Here is a 15,725-nt window from a genome sequence, read left to right on the forward strand (position 1 = left end):
CACTGGGAGCATCTGCTGGACCAGCTGACTGCATAGTCCCATAGCCCAGACAGCAGGACTCCATCTAGCACATTCAGCTGGGCCTTTGTTTCCCCAAATGCCTTCTTCATTTTATAGTTTATAAAGTCTCATCACAACTCCTCCACACCTCCCCCCACCAACCCTGGGAAAAGGAAAAACAGATACTGCTAACCATTCTTCAAAAAGAGAGAGACCCAAATACCAAGTGAGGAGGCAGGTGATCTGAGGTACCCTAACAGCAAGAGGCAGACCCAGACCCCAGGCCCCTGGCCCTTCTCCACCTCCACAGACTGCCTTGTTCAGGCAGCCCCTGGCAATAATTCTGGAACAAAAAAATGTGGCAGCAGACATGCCCCTGCTCAGTCCACCAGAGCCTGAGCCAGCCCAAGGCAGCTGCTTCCTGCTACAGAGAGTCACTTCAGAAGTGCTTTGTGCTACAGTCCCTGCCTGCGGCATCGGGGCTGGCCAGAGCCCAAACCCTCCCCAGGCTCAGAGGTAACTGCTCAGAGAGTGAGCTTCAGAAAATCCAATTTGTCTTTCCCCTTGCAGTCTTTGCTTTGCTTATTGCTTTGAGATTTCTTTTGCAGTGATGTGGGTCTTTGATTCAGTTTGGGTCTTTGGTGAATACAGTCTTTTTCTTCTTCCTTTGTGCCTAGCTCCCAGCCCAGCCTTCCTCGAAAACCAAAGAAGCCTCTTTCCTTCAGGAAGACACCAGGCAGAGGGCTCTGGGATCAGACCAGCCCAGGTTCAAGTCCTGGTGTGGCCATTTTCTTCTCTCACCTATTGAATCATTCAGCCTACAAATACACAGTGGGCCCCTACAATGCACCAGGCATGGTTCCAGCAGCTGGAACCTGGGACCCAGCAGAGAAAAAGCCAAAGGTCCCCCTTCGTGAGGCACCTCATCTCCTGAAACCTTGCCATAGACAAGCCAAAGCATTAGTTCCCCCAAGTGCTTGCAAATGCAAAGAAAAACCCTAGACTTTCTCCCCCAAAAGAATGTGCATCAGCACAGGCACATAAAACCATGTGTCTTTTCAGAGGGCTGGTGGATCCCTGAAGCCCACAGGTGGACTCCCAGGGGTCTGAGAACACCAGGTTAGGAACCTCTGAGCAAAGAGAAAGCTGGTACAAGGCCCTCTTTAGTGGGCAGAGCTCTCTAAGGGTTCTGTTCAAATACCACCATGATCTGTTTAATTCCTTCAATGGATCATAGTCACATTCGACCCGAATCTTCAGATCTTGACTTTCTTGCATTCCAAAGACAGATTCTTACAGGTGAGCTTCCTAAGATAAAAGAGTAGAAGAAATATGCATTCTGGAATGTGAACTAACTGCCCTGTGGGATTTCGGGGTAGAACATCCACATCAGACTTGCAAATTATCTTTTCCTCACATACGTGGGGTAACAATTTTCTCCAGGTGAGCATGAATATGCTGCGCTTTATGCAGTCCCTATGCTCCTGAAAAGTTATACCTGAATCAAAACCTTGCAAATAAAACCACTTAACATGCACTAAGGGAGCTTGCTACTTTATAAAAGCTGGCAATGAATTCTTCTGTGAAGCAAGGGAAACTTTGAAATGTGCAAATTATTTCTCCTCTTTGTTGGAGTGGATTTCTGTAGAATGGGTAACTATAAGTGAGTAATGCCAGTGGGGAGAGAGGGAGGTTAAAGCATGAGGTTTCTATTTATCACATATCTGTGCATGATGCATCCAGGAAGAGTTTTTTTTTAATAGAAAATATTACTTTGTATTATCTGTGTTCAAAAACCACATGAACAAGTACACAACTAAATGTTTTGATGTGAAGAGGACAGACAGGATGGCTGGGGACCTAGTTGATCACGAAGGCACCCACCATGGAGGGCAGAACAGGAAAAGGGGCAGACACTCAAAACACCTTGAGTCCAAAACAGTACTAGGTGCAGCCAGCAAGGGACACCTCATTGACTACTAATCAGCTGTGACCTCAGGCCAACATCAGGGCCTGTGCTCCTGCAGAGCCCAAGGGATCATCAATGGAAGAGGTCAGGCTATCAGTGTGAGAGAGGCCGCCAGTGACTCGTGGAAAGGCCCTTGATCAGCAGGAAAGGAGAAGTGGGTGAACAGAGGCAGAGCACAGTGGAAGAGGGAGGCTATGATAACAAGAGACAGGTAGCCGGCAAATGTGGTAGGAAGGGGTAAAGGATTAGCGCCTATTAGGAGGTTAATATGGGGTGAGTTTCCAAAGGAAAAGCAGAGATAAGATTATGCCTTACACTGAAAATTCATTAAGCAGCAGCAGCCATTTAGGAAGGAAGAGACAGCTGAATTCCAGCTGAAATTAAAATTGTAATCAAGTCAAGAGAGCCACGCTGAGAGAAAGCAGCCATGGCGGGCTGGAGCAAGAGCTGTGCAGAAAAGCTGCCCCACTCGGATGACAACCGGCTCCCTTCGACCTCTCAGGCATATTTCAAACACCTGCCAGACGTGTACCCACGCTAAGGAGAGGACCCATGAGGAGCAGTGACTTTGCCAAATAGGTTCCAGGCAGTGTAGGTGCTCAATAAATGCTGGATAGGTGAACTGCTGCACAAATGCAGGGGTCAGCAAACCTTGGCCTATGGGGCCAAGTTCAGTCCATGGTCTGTTTTTTTACTGCCTGAGAACTAAGATGGTTTTACCCTTTTAAAAGGGTTGTAAAATGGAAAAAGAAGAGTATAAAAAGGGAGGAGAGGAAGAAGAAGAAAGAGGAAAGGGGAAAAGGAAAAAGAAGAGAAGGAAGGAAGGAGGGAGGGAGGGGAAGGAGGAAAAAATGTGACAGAGACCATATGTGTCCCACAAAGCCTAAGACAGTTAGTATCTGACTGTTTACAGAAAAAGTGTGCCTATCACTGAACTAATGAGTTCACACCTTGAATTTAAGACTTACCTTGTATTTTCCTATCCCCATAGACACTATCCTAATAATGATCTACTGAATTTATTGGCTGCCTGGAGAATTTTAAGAGCCCTTCTTGGCCTCTAGCCTGGAGGACAGTTCTGACAGGAGACTGAACTTGTCTCCACAAGAAAGCTGTGGGGCTCTGTGGCACTGAGTCTCAGGATGAGTGCCTTGGCAGAGTGAGAGGAAAGACAGGGTCACAGAGACCTGGAAGTGCTGGGGCAGAGGGTTAATGCAGCCAGAATTTGTTGAAGATCGAAGTGCCAAGCTCCAGGTTAGGCACTGCAGGAAATAAAAACATAAAAAGGCCTCATTCCTACTGACAAAATAGACATCAAATCCAACAAGCAATATAATGTAGAGAAGAGAATCAGCAGACAGTGTGGTGGGAGTGCTGGGTGGAGTCTTTTGATGCTTCCCACACAAGGCCACCTTTCAGATGAGCCTAAACATAGCAGGACTCTAGAAGGCATCCTTGGAGGAGGACGAGTTTTGAGCAAAGGTGCAAAGACAGGTGGAACCAGGAGATGGTCAAGGAAAGGCAGAGGCTCTGGTGAGGAGACAGAGTAGGAAAAGGTCAGTCGATGGCTTAATTTGGGTTCCTCTAGAAGCAGATCCTGAAATGAAGACTTGAGTGCAAGTGGTATATTTAGGAGGCAGTAACTCATAAAGGCTACTGGAGTTAACCTGATTGGGGAACTCTGGGGGTTAATGCAGAACAGGAACCTCAGAGTTATCCCACCTGACAGACAAGAAAGCTGTGATATTTCTATAGCAACTCCCATCAGTCATGCATTTAATTGGTACCTGGAGGGTGGAGGATGGGCCTGTGTGTGCTACATGGTTAGACCTAAGGGACATGAGAGACATCAACAGGATCTGCTGCAGTTGGGTCGTGATTGTGGAGAGCCTTGAGTGCATCTATGCTAGGAAGTCTACTGGTCTATAGGGAATGGAACTAACACAGTTTTTGAGACTGGCGGTAGCATGACTACAACCTAGAAAGCTACTTGACCACAGTACAGATGAGACAAGTGATCTCAGCTTCATGGAAAGATTCCAGAAGGCCAGAACCAGGCCCCCATGATACTAAGGATGGAGAGGAGGAAACACATGCACACAGTGATGGCCTGGAAGCCGTCAATAATGTTCCCATGGTTCTAGCAGGCAGCTGTGCAAAAAAGCAGAGAGAAAAGTAAGGTGGATGGGTCATGGGATGGATAGGGGCTCTGCAGGCATGCTGGTTTGTGCAGTATCTCCCTCTGTAGCAACTAGAATGAGTCTGGAGCTTAAGAGAGAATGCAGGACTGAAAACTCAGGTGGAAAAACATTGACAGAAGGTCAAGGGATGGCCAGGATTACTCAGGGAAAGGATTTTGAAAGAAGACACAAAGGCTGATATAAGAACTGTGAAAAATATGTTTATCCTGATGGAAGAGGAGGGGAATGAATCGGCGAAGCAGAAGTAAAAAGCTGGGAACCCAAGGAAGAAAGGAGAGAATTTTTAGCAGCTAACTCTTTCCCACACGAAGGTATTCCTCCTTCTGGGGTCCACACCCAGGCCCAGCACCATCTCTGTATCTAGAATGGAGCAGGGAGTGTACCCAGGTTGTGATGGGTTCAACCCTGCCATTCAGGACCATGGGTATTGTCATATCCCAGTGTCCTGAACCTATGAAGGACAAGAACCACAGGTCCAAAGAACCAGTGAAGTAGCCACTTTGAACATTCATTCAGCATTAGCCCAAGGTGGAATAGCAAGAGGGAGACCAGACACCTCCCTGAGTAGGCAGGGATGAAATGTTCGCTATACTTTGCAGAAAACTGTCAGAACCAAAAATCTTGACCTGCCATTGCTGCAGGCAAATCTACCAAGAGAGTTTCACTCTGTGTAAAGTTTCATCTTGTGCCTGCTCCAAGACCACTGCCGACCTGGCTGATCTGCTGTGTGGGGTTGCTAACAGAGCTGCTGGCCAGCAAAAAGATTACCCTGAATCTTCCCTCAGAGAACAGGGAAGCTTCTGTTACCAAAAAAGCAAAGAGAATAAAGCTCCAATTCTAAAAAGCTGTGAAAAGTGTTTCAATGCAAGGAAGTTAGTGCCGCCGCTGGGGTTCCTTGACGCTCAAGAAAGATAACTATTGTTTCTTGCATTTTACCTCAGGTATTCAAGGCTCTTCAGGTCTGTCCTCTGGATCACAAGGATTGTTGTGTGGAAAGCTACACTGCTTCTCCAAATAGGACACAGAACCTGTTGCAAAGACATCAGTGCATCTCAACTTCTGCTTGCTGGCTTTACCAGCAGCTTCTGGCTTCAAAGAAAGTTCTTTGGGTGACGTTTTCTAAATCTGGAAGAGAACCACATGTACCTAAATCTTCTTGATACCCCCAGGTACAGAAGTTGAAATCATTTCTGGACGCCAGAGATCAATCCCTGTCTTTATTGCTCACCCAAGACCTGCTGAGCCAGAACACCATCATGCGGGCCACAGGAAAGGGGGATCACTGATCCCGGTGGCTGGGAAATGTGTCCAATAGCAGACATTTTCCAGAATCATTTATAAGGAGAGGTGACAGTGCTTGGTCTCATCGTGGCTCTGATACTGGTAAATCTCTGGGATTCTGTTTCCTTCTCAGTATACAATATTCAAAAAGATGTGGACCGTATGACATGAATGTCTCTTCCAGCTCTGACATGCTGGATATTTGACTTCCTGAACATGCCACTCTGTAGGGTCTGGTCACCCCCGCCCCACCTCCCATAAAGCTACTCTGGCCCATCAGCGTCATCAGTGGCAAAGCTAGAGAAAATGGGCCCACTGCTCTGCCCAACACAAGCAGACATCTACAATCCTTCTATGGGGTTACAGATGGCAGCAAGGGTTCACATCCATAAGTAAGGATTTCCATTTCCAGTCTTTAAAAAATTATGTAAACCTAATTGTTTTTTTAAAAAATCTTTATGTATTTAGGAGGTACAAGTACAGATTTTTTTATATACATATATTGCACAGTGGTGATGTCTAGTATTTTAGTGTACCCATCACCTGAATAGTGAACATTGTACCCAACAGGAATTTTTCAACCCTCAATCCCCGCCCAACCTTCCCACCTTTTGTAGCCTTCAGTGTCTATTATTCCACTCTATATGTCCATGGATACCCACCATTTAGCTTTCACTTATAAGTGAGAACATGTGGCATTTTATTTTCTGTTTATTTCACTCAGAGTAACGGCCTCCAGTTCCATCCATGTCGCTGCAAAAGACACGATTTCATTCCTTTTGATGGCTGAGTAGTATTCGGTGGGGTGTGTGTGTGTACACACACATATGTAACATTTTCTTTACTCCACTGATGGACACTTAAGTTGATTACATATATTTCTTATTGTGAATAGTGCTACGATAAACATATGAGTGCAGGTATCATTTTAATATAATGATTTCTTTCCCTTTGGGTAGATATCCAGTTTCTGGATTGAAAGATAGTTCTATTTTTAGTTCTTTGAGAAATCTCCCTACTATTTCCCATAAAGGCTGTACTAATTTACCTTCCCATCAACAGTGTATAAGTATACTCTTTTCTCCACATCCTTGACAATGTCTGTTGTTTTTTGACTTTTTAATAATAGCCATTCTGATGGTGTAAGACGGCATGCCATTGTGGTTTTAATTTGCATTTCTCTGATGATTAGTGATGTTGAGTAGTGTTTTCATACGTTTGTTGGCTGCTTGTATGTCTTCTTTTGAAAAAGGTCTGCTCATGTCCTTTCCCCAGTTTTCAATGGGGTTTTCTTGTTGAGTTGTTTGTGTTCCTTATAGATCCTAGATGTTAGCCTGTTGTCGGACACATAGTGTGCAAATATTGTTTTCCATTCTGTAGGTTGTCTGTTCACTCTGTTGATTGTTTCTTCTGCTGTGCAGAAGCTTTTTAGTTTAATTACATCTTCTTTGTCTATTTTTGGTTTTGTCGTTTTTGTTGTTTTGTTTGAGGACCTGGTCATAAATTCTTTTCCTAGGCCAATGTCCAGAAGAGTTTTTCCTAGGTTTTCTTCTAGGATTTTTAAAGTTTCAGGTCTTATGTTTAGGTCTTCAATCCATCTTGAGTTAATTTTTGTATATGGTGAGAGGTATGGATCCAGTTTCTTTCTTCTGCATGACTATCCAGTTTTCCCAGCATCATTTATTGAATAGAATGTTCTTTCCCCAGTGTATATTTTTGTCAATTTTGCTGAAGATCAGTCGATTGTAGGAGGGCGGCTTTATTTCTAGGCTCTTTATTCTGTTCCGTTGATCCATGTGTCTGTTTTTATAGCAGTACTATGCTGTTTTGGTTACCATAGCCTTATAATATAATTTGAAGTCAGATAATACGACGCATTCAACTTTGTTCTTTTTGGTGAGAATTTTTTGATGATTCAGGCTTTTTTGATTCCATATGAATTTTAGAATTTTTTTTTAATTCTGTGGAAAACGACATTCATAATTGGATAGGCGTTGCATTGAATCTGTGGATTGCTTTGGGCAGTATGGCCATTTTAACAATATTGATTATTTCAATCCATGAGCATGGGATGCTTTATTTGAGTCTTCTGCAGTTTCTTTAATAAGTGTTTTGTAAGCTCTCCTTATAGAGATCTTTCATTTCCTTGGTTAAGTATATTCTTAGGTTTTGTTTAGTTTTGTTGTTGTTGTTGTTGAAGCTATTGTAATGGGATTGCCTTCTTGATTTGGTCTGCAGTTAGATTTTTATCAGTGCATAGAAATGCTACTGATTTTTGTACATTAATTTTGTATCCTGAAACAACTGAATTCATTTATCAAATCTAAGGATTTTTTTGTGGACTCTAGGGTTTACTAGACGTAAGATTGTATCATCAGTGAACAAGGATAATTTGACTTCCTCCCTTCCAATCTGGATGCCTTTTATTTTTTTTCTCTTGCCTGTTGCTCTGGTGAGGACTTCCTAAACTAATTCTTTAGAAATTAAAGATCTCTTTAATGTACATCAAGAGAGCAAGAAAAGCAGTTTGTGAAAATCAGATGAACCTGCAAACAAATCAGTTTTGCAATCAATTTATAACGTAACTGAAGAAGTGTGAACTGCCATAGTGGGTTTGATCATAACTCTTTTCAAATGTTCTTATTCTTAGTTACACATTATTTAATTTCTACTCACAATGGATCATTGGTTAGAGTCAGAACGCATAAGAAACACTGATGTTAACACATACAATAAATTAATGAAGACTGTAAAAAAGGATAATAATTCTGCAAAATAACCCAGGATGATTTTTGCCAGGTAAGTAAGTTGCATCCATCTGATCAGAAATCACATATAATGCATCTAGATGTCTTTAGTACTGCCAAATTAAAATGTTTAAAAAAGAAAACAGAGTGACAATTATATCCAATTTGGCTTTCCATTTGTTGGAAATAAAGGCTGCTCATAGATGCCATATGTTATTTATGGCAAAGTGTTCACAAATTACAGCATGAGGCCATCTCTCTTGTCATTTAAAACATAATGCAAATATTGTAAAAATAAACTATTTGGTTTTTTAGTGCAAAATGCAAGAATCCAAAATATCAGGTCATGAAAGTAGCTTCTGTCCATTTGATGTTGAATCATGTAGCTAAATTTCAATCTGCATTTTAATATATATTCAGTCTCCAACTGTCTTAGTCCAGTTTGTGCTGCTATAATAGAATACCACCAACTGAGTAATTTATGATGAAGAGATATTTATTTGGCCCATAGCTCTGGAGTCTGGGAAGTTCAAGATCAAGGGGCCGTATCTGGAAAGAGCCTTCTTGCTGTGTCATTCCATGGAGGAAGGTAGAAAAGCAAGAGTGTGCATGTGCAAGAGACAGCCAGAGAGGACCAAATTTGCTTTTATAACAAATCCACTCCTGCAATAACAAACCCACTTCCAAGGTATTAGTCCATTCATGGGAGAAGAACCCTCATGACCTAATCACCTCTTAAATGTACTACCTCTCAACACTGTTGCATGGGGGATTAATTTCTAATACATGAACTTTGAGAAACACATACAAACCATAGCACCAACGAACGTCATAATTTCTTTGTTGGCAAAGCATGCTTTTCCTTACTTAACTAATTAAAAAGAAATTAAATTGACTAATGCCTGCAAAGCACTTGATATGGCACCTAATATATAAAAAGCACAAAATAAATGTTAACTATTATTTTTATTATCATTAAATTATCAGTTGTTAAATGGGAAAAAGCTTAATTTGTTTCAATATATAACATTACTAAATGCTATTTATGGGAAAAAAATATAACATAAACTTTAACAATATTGATCTCAATTTTTTAATTAAAATTTTATCTTCATTATACGATTCAAAAATGACTAAGTGATTTTTTAAAATTCTTATGGGGACTGGGAGAGTAAAGTACTGCGAAAGAAGTTCATATGACCAAAATAAGTTCAGAAAGAGCAATGACCCTGCTCAGCCACTGTCCTGATTTGTCGTCTATATTTCTCTCCGCTTTTCTCTAAGAAGAATGCTCTGCTCTGTGCCTGGGAAGACTGACCTTTATAGACTGCAAAAATGGGTTTCCTTTACCTCTGGCTTCTAGTTCAGGCAATAGGAAGCACCAGGTGATTAGAGGGTAGAAAGAGAGAGAAGATAGAGTGTTTATTCCCCTACCTTCTCTCCTTCCTGGCAGCAATTTAACAGGGGCCACGTTCCTCTACCTAAGACTACAACAACTTGAGAGACCTCTCTCCCTTTTTTTTTCTCTCTCTCTTTCTTTTCAGTTAGATTTTGTTTTTAGCTGTGTGTGTTTTTTTTTTTTTAACTGTACTTTATGTTCTGGGGTACGTGTGCAGATCATGCAGGACTATTGCATAGATACATACATGGCAATGTGGTTTGCTGCCTCCATCTCCTATCTGGCATTTCTCCCCATGTTATCCCTCTCCAACCTCCCCACCCCCACTGCCCCTCCCCTAGTCCCTGCAACAGACCCCAGTGTGTGATACTCCTCTCCCTGTGTCCATGTGTTCTCACTGTTCAACACTCGCCTATGAGTGAGAACATGTGGTGTTTGATTTTCTGTTCTTGTGTCAGTTTGCTGAGAATGATAGTTTCCAGATTCATCCATGTTCCTACAAACGACATGAACTCATTGTTTTTTTATGGCTGCATAGTATTCCATAGTGTGTATGTGCCACATTTTCCTTATCCAGTCTAACATCAGTGGGTATTTGGGTTAGTTCCAGGTCTTTGCTATTGTAAACAGTGCCACAATGAACATTCGTGTGCATGTGTCTTTATAACAGAATGATTTATAATCCTTTGGGTATATACCCAGTAATGGGATTGCTGGGTCAAATGAAATTTCTATTTCTAGGTCCTTGAGGAATCGCCACACTGTCTTCCACAATGGTTGAACTAATTTACACTCCCACCAACAGTGTAAAAGTGTTCCTATTTCTCCACATCCTCTCCATCATCCGTTGTCTCCTGGTTTTTTTAATGATCGCCATTCTAACTGGCATGAGATGGCATCTCAATGTGGTTTTGACTTGCATTTCCCTAAAGAGCAGTGATGATGAGCATTTTTTCATATGTTTGTTGGCCTCATAGATATCTTCTTTTGAAAAGTGTCTGTTCATATGCTTTGACCACTTTTGAATGGGTTTGTTTTTTTCTTGTAAATTTGTTTTAGTTCTTTGTAGATTCTGGATATTAACCCTTTGTCAGATGAGTAGATTGCAAAAATTTTTTCCCATTCTGTTGGTTGCTGATTCACTCTAATGATTGTTTCTTTTGCTGTACAGAAGCTCTGGAGTCTAATTAGATCCCATTTGTCTATTTTGGCTTTTGTTGCCAATGCTTTTGGTGTTTTAGTCATGAAGTCCTTGCCTATGCCTATGTCCTCAATGGTATTGCCTAGGTTTTCTTCTAGGGTTTTTATGGTTTAGGTCTTATGTTTAAGTCTTTAATCCATCTGGAGTTAATTTCAGTGTAAGGTATCAGGAAGGGGTCCAGTTTCTGCTTTCTGCACATGGCTAGCCAGTTATCCCAACACCATTTATTAAACAGGGAACCCTTTCCCCATTGTTTGTTTTTGTCAGGTTTGTCAAAGATCAGATGGTTGTAGATGTGTGGCGTTGCCTCCGAGGCCTCTGTTCTGTTCCATTGGTCTATGTCTCTGTTTTGGTACCAGTTCCATGCTGTTTTGATTACTGTAGACTTGTAGTATAGTTTGAAGTCAGGTAGTGTGATGCCTCCAGCTTTGTTCTTTTTGCTTAGGATTGTCTTGGCTATGTGGGCTCTCTTTTGGTTCCATATGAAGTTTAAGGTGGTTTTTACCAGTTCTGTGAAGAGAGTTATAGGTAGCTTGATGGGGATAGCATTGAATCTATAAATTACTTTGGGCAGTATGCCATTTTCATGGTATTGATTCTTCCTAACCATGAGCATGGAATGTTTTTCCATCTGTTTGTGTCCTCTCTTATTTCCTTGAGCAGTGGTTTGTAGTTCTCCTTGAAGAGGTCCTTTACATCCTTTGCTAGTTGTATTCCTAGGTATTTTATTCTCTTTGTAGCCATTGTGAATGGGAGTTCACTTATGATTTGGCTCTCTGTTAGTTTGTTATTGTTGTATAGGAATGCTTGTGATTTCTGCACATTGATTTTATATCCTGAGACTTTGCCGAAGTTGCTTATCAGTTTCAGGAGATTTTGGGCTGAGACAATGGGGTCTTCTAAATATACGATCATGTTGTCTGCAAATAGAGACAATCTGACTTCCTCCTTTCCTAATTGAATACCCTTTATTTCTTTTTCTTTCCTGATTACTCTGGCTAGAACTTCCAATACTGTGTGGAATAGGAGTGGTGAGAGAGGGCATCCTTGTCTAGTGCGAGATTTCAAAGGGAATGCTTCCAGTTTTTGCCCATTCAGTAAGATATTGGTTGTGGGTTTGTCATAATTAGTTTTTATTATTTTGAGATACATTCCATTGATACCTTGATTATTGAGAGTTTTTAGCATAAAGGCCTTCTTGAATTTTGTCGAAGGTCTTCTTTGCATCTATTGAGATAATCATGTGGTTTTTGTCTTTGGATTTGTTTATGTGGTGAATTATGTTTATAGACTTGCGTATGTTGAATCAGCCTTACATCCCTGGGATGAAGCCTACTTGATCGTGATAGATAAGCTTTTTGATGTGCTGTTGCAATCAGCTTGCCAGTATCTTATTGAAGATTTTTGCATTTATGTTCATCATGGATATTGGCCTGAAGTTTTCTTTTGTTGAGTCTCTGCCGGCTTTTGGTATCAGGATGATGTTGGTCTCATAAAATGATTTGGGAATGATTCCCTCTTTTTGGATTGTTTGGAATAGTTTCAGAATGTCCACAGCTTTCTCTGGGTCCTGGTAACAGCTTCTTTCCTTTCCTCTTTCAGTTTAGAAAAGATATCAGCTTACTGTTCTTCCTAGTTCCTGGGTGCTTCATCTTTTTGTTAGTTCCCTTCATCCTGCTCATACTTTTATCAATAATACTTTCATTAACTACTCTTTTGAGTCTCCTGACTTTTAAAATAATTGGTATTGGAACTGGCCCCAGGAAGTAGGCCCTAAAAACATAAGTTGGGAATTGGTTTACTCACCCATTTATAGAGAGCATGAATAAGCTTCTTTCTAAGGGTAGATGGGATAGTGATCATCTGCAGCATTACAATTAAAATTTCACTGGTCATAGCATATGATGGGGTGCAGGTAGAAGAAAAATTGTTGAGAGCTGAAGTGGCTCTATAAGAGCAATGGTGATTATAAAAACCCTGGGATAGGCTAACTGCTTCTGACTGTTCTAGAGAGAATATACACAAAGAAGCACAAAATGAAAACAGTGAATTCCTGAGAAAAAGAATAGTTGGAAATTAGGAAGACTTTCTTGGCCGTTTTGAAGGAGTTTTTCATTTGTAGTTGCAGAACAGATATGGCTGAAGATCAAGCATAAAGCTTAGGTATGAGGATTACAGGGTTGTGGTACCAGGGAATATGCATTTTTGCCAGGGCTGTTATGCTAAGGCAGTGATTCTCAATCAGAAGTGATTGTTTGTCAGGGAACATTTGGCAATGTCTCAAGACATTTTGGGTTGCCACAACTGTAGAGGGTACTACTGGTATCTAGTAGGTAGAGGCTAAAGATTCTGTAGACATCCTAGAATACACAGGATAGCCCAACATAACAAATTTAGTCCCAAAAGTTAGTAGTGCTGAAGTTAAGAAACACTGTGCTAAGGTCATATCACTGATGAAGAAAATCTAAGATACTGATATATGAAATAGGGACATTTACGTAGATGAGAACATTGAATCCCTAAATCCTCTTAAAATTTGTTTGCTGGTTGAAACATACTCTTATCCTCATATGAGGAAACTGTATTTCTTTTGCATATACACCTGGTATGGAGTTATTGACCTAACAAATCCTATTCAGTAAAAATAATGAGAGTCATTTGCTTTCACATGGCAGGGATGGCAGTATACCTTTGCCATTTTATCTAAAAGCTATTATCTACCCTCCCATTCTCTGTCACAATATAGCCTTAATTGTTTTGCTCTCTCATAGAAAATCACACTAGTCTGTTACATTGACATTATTATGCTAATTGTACCTTTTGAGCAGGACTAAGAACAATACATTTTTAGCAAGACATGCATGCCCGAAAATGGATGATAAATCTCGCAAAAATTCAAAGACCTGACACATAAGTGAAGTTTCTAAGGATGCAATAGTCAAGAATGTATAGGTGTATTTCTTCTAAAATGACAAAAAATTATGCTTTTCCTTCCACCATTCACCACAAAGAAAAGCACAACTTGAGTGAACCTCTTTGAATTGCAGAGGAAACATACATAAACATGGGCATCTTGCTCGGACCTCTTGCCAAGTAATGGGAAGGTCTCCTAGTTTGTGAGAGGTCCAGATCAAGAGAAGCTTCTATAGAAGGTCCTGACAATAAACTTCTCTATTATTTGGTGATCCAGTATATCCAGCTGTACTAGAAATATCTGTGGCACACAGAGATGTTATATAGAGCGTCTAACAAGCCCAAATAGGGAAATTACAGTACAAATCCTACGGTTTTAAAGAATTCTGCTAACAATTGTTCTCCTTCTGTAAAACAGCTTGTGCCTACCCAGTCAGCCCTGGCAAAGATCAAACACCAGACCATGGGACACCAAACTAGTGGGCAGAGGCGAGAGATGCTGTAAACACCCTAGAATTCACAGGAGAGCTCTCCATAACAATTATTCAGCCCCAAAAGTCAGTAGTGCTGAAGTTGAAAAACACTGTGCTAAGGTAATGGCACTGATGACAAAAACCACAGATTATAGTGTTATGTGATTCACTGAATCATAAAATTGGTAGTACACAGCAAAATTCCATTTTCAAATGGAAATGATATGTGTAAGATCAAGCCTGAACAGTTCCAGAAGGTGGAAGGGCAGATTGCACCACAGATGACTTAGACTTCTATGGTACCTACTCCTACTGATTCACTACTTCTGTCTTGACCCACACCTCATAGCGAACTCCCTATAATCAATAAATAGAAGAAGAAAGCATGGCCTGATTTACTGACAGTTTGCACAGTGTGCTGAAATGAGTCAGAATAGACAATATATTGCAATCCCACTCAAGGATAACTCCAAAAGACAATGGTGAAGAGAAATGCTCGCAGTGGGCAGAATCAATGTTAATTGTTTATTTTGTTCTCCCTTTTCCCCCCACTACCTTATATGAAGGATACAAGTAAAGGTTAACATTTTAAGTTGATTCCTAGGAGTTGACATCATCCCAGTTAAGACCCAGTAGCTGATGGGACTCTGTGTTCCACTGCATTGGGGTCATATATTTTCCCTGACAAGAGAGTAAAGCAGGGGCTGAGCGTGCTGGGGAGTCCCCATTTGCCCTCCAGGTCTGTGCTCCACCTATCTCTACCCTGCTCTGTGCTCTGGGTGGCAGCCTATAGAGACTGTACCACCCAACTTCTCTTGTCCTCTGGCTTTGTGGTTACGTTTGTCGATGGGAGGTACCAGCAGCTAGAGAAAAGAGAGATTGGGGTGTTTATGCTCCCAGCTGCCTTTATGTCAAATCTTAGTTTAAAATAATAGCTTAAGGCCATGGATTCTGTTTGGCAGCCTCTCTCTCTCATGACTACAGCTCTCTTTGAGTTCCAGTAGCATCTCCTTCTCCTTTCCCCTTCAGGCCTAAAGGTAGTAATGGTTTGCCCATGTTGCAAGTCCCAGGGTACATCATCATCCCTTGCTGGTTCCCTTTATCCTGCCCACATTATTCTAAGTAGCCCTTTCTTTACCTTCCCTTAAATTGCCCTTTTGGGTTTTCTATCTTTTTTTCCTGGTAAGATCCTAACTGTTGCAAACACCTTTATTTCTCAGAGCAGAAAACTGAGGCCTAGAGAAAGGATAGGCACAGCTTCTCCTTGACTGCCCATGAGAGGGACTCTGGGGACCTGATCACACAGAGTACATACCTCCAGAAACCTCCTTTTCTGTATTCAGATAACAAAATGGTTTGCAGGGTGGTGAAAAAGGTTTTCCATAGAGGGAAAGAGAGTTAGTACCAAGGTAGGTCTCCAACCCAGGGCTCTAGGGCACCAGTACCGACTGCTTCGAGGCCATCTATTGTCAATGATTTCACAGAGGAGGCCTGTATGTCCAAAAGGTGGCACTGACCTGGCTTATCTGCCTCTGGCTTGA

This window comes from Aotus nancymaae, unplaced genomic scaffold, assembly GCF_030222135.1.
Source record: "Aotus nancymaae isolate 86718 unplaced genomic scaffold, 86718_ANA_hifiasm-v0.15.2.pri h1tg000064l_1, whole genome shotgun sequence".
NCBI classification, from domain to species: domain Eukaryota; kingdom Metazoa; phylum Chordata; class Mammalia; order Primates; family Aotidae; genus Aotus; species Aotus nancymaae.